We start from the raw sequence: 2,323 nt of genomic DNA, 5'->3' as shown, positions 1-2,323 counted from the left end.
GTGCTCGTCCTCGTCCCATGCTGAGAGGCAAAGGCTCCGGCAGAGGGAGAGGAAGGAGGAGAGGAAGAATGCGAAAGGTGCTCAGAGAGGAGGTGGGAGAGCAAAGCGAACGGATGATAGGAGGGAACGCGAGGAAGAGGAAAGGAAAAAGAAGGAGATGGAGGAGGAGAAGGAGAGGATGCAGAAGGAGATGGAAGAGAAGAATAAGAGAGGGAAGGACAAGAAGAAGCTGGGAGGGAAAGGGAAGTCCAAGAACCACCAGTGATGAACTTTTTGTTGTGTAGATTTAAGTTTAAAATATAATGTTAAGAAACGGATTTTGTTTAAAAAATGTATTCTGTTGAAATAATAAGTCCAAGAACCACCAGTGATGAACTTTTTTGTTGTGTAGAATTAAGATTAAAATATAATGTTAAGGAACAGATTTTGTTTAAAAAATGTATTCTGTTGAAATAATAAAGATAAAAAATATATATACATCTATAGGTGGAATGGGGAGAAATCCTATATCAAAGATATATGAAAAATATGCACAGATATGAGTATATACATACATATAACAAATGCGTCACACACACACACATACACACACACACACACACATATATATATATATATATATATATATATATATATATATATATATATATATATATATATATATATATATATACATATACATATATACATACACACATATACACACACACACACACACACAAACACACACACATATGTACGTATATATATATATATATATATATATATATATATATATATATATATATATATATTATATATATATATATATATATACACGTACATATGTGTGTGAGTTTGTGTGTGTGTGTGTGTGCGTGTGCGTGTGTATGTGTGTGCTTGTGTGTGTGTGTATGTATAACAAATATATAATATACTGCGCACATGTGTGCGTGTGTGTGTGCGTGTGTTCGTGTGTGTGTGTGTGTGTCTGTGTGTATAACAAATACATAATATATTGCGCATATGTGTGTGTGCACGTGTGTTCGTGTGTGTGTGCGTGTGTGTGCGTGTGTGTTTGTTTGTTTGTTTGTTTGTTTGTTTGTGTGTGTGTATAACAAATACATGATATTGTGAATATATCTGTGTGTGTGTTTGTTTGTTTTTTTATGTGTGTGTTTGTGTGTGTGTGTAACAAATACATAATATTGTGCATATGTGTGAGTTTGTGTGCGTTTGATTTTTTGTTTGTGTGTGTGTCTGTGTATGCGTGTGTGTGTTTGTGTGTGTATGAATGTGTGTAACAAGTGCATGCTATTTTTTGTTTGTGTGTGTGTCTGTGTATGCGTGTGTGTGTATATGTGCGTGTTTGTGTATGTGCTTGTTTGTTTGTTTGTGTGTGTGTGTGTGTGCGTGTCTGTGTGTGTGTGTTTTAGTGTGTGTTTGTGTGTGTGTGTTTGTATGTGTGTGTTTGTGTGTGTATCTGTGTGTGTGCGTGTTTGTGTGTGTCCGTGTTTGTGTGTATGTGTGTTTGTGTGTGTCCGTGTTTGTGTGCGTATGTGTGTGTGTGTGTCTGTTTGTTTGTGTGTGGGTGGGTGTTTGTTTGTGTGTTGTGTCCGTGTTTGTGTGGGTATGGGTGTATTTGTTTGTTTGTTTGTGACTGTGTGTGTATCCGTGTTTGTGTGCGTATGTGTTTGTTTGTTTGTTTGTTTATGCGTGGGTGTGTATTTGTTTGTTTGTTTGATTGTTTGTGTGTGTGTATTCACACGACCGTCATGAAATACGAAGTACTTTACCGATGCCGTAATACCATTAATTTGTATAAACCTGTCTTAGTCTTATTCACCCCCCCCCCCCTCAGAGTGTCGTAAAATGCGGCGCTGGCCGAAGCGAAAACAAAGGCGACTCGGAAAGCGTCAATGCGAAGAAGACGGCAAAGAGTTAAGGATATGCCTGATATATTCAACAATTTTTTTTTTTTTTTTTTTTTTTTTTTTCGCTCTCGACGTAGCCGGTCGTAGGGTGAATTAGTGCATTTACAATCCCTTGTATGATATTAAAGAATTGTTATGAATCGCCTTCACTATATGTCTCTTATATCATCGTTGTTTCACTTTGAAGTACAAACCAAAGTCAACAGCCAGGCATACTTTGAACAGAATTTATATGAAGGAAATTACTACTAAAATACAATAGTTACCATCATATATAAATCTAAAATCACACTTTAAGATCCATGTAGCATCGAGAGGAAGTACTTATAAAACTCATCTTTGAATATGGAGTAACGACTAAATAGGAATTGAAAAAGATAAAGGAAAGAAAAAAAAATCTTTATTCTGGC

Source organism: Penaeus japonicus, unplaced genomic scaffold (genome assembly GCF_977035675.1).
Source record: "Penaeus japonicus unplaced genomic scaffold, GWHDUDI00000001_assembly GWHDUDI00000015, whole genome shotgun sequence".
NCBI lineage: Eukaryota > Metazoa > Arthropoda > Malacostraca > Decapoda > Penaeidae > Penaeus > Penaeus japonicus.
Note: the sequence above shows the minus strand (reverse complement) of the source record.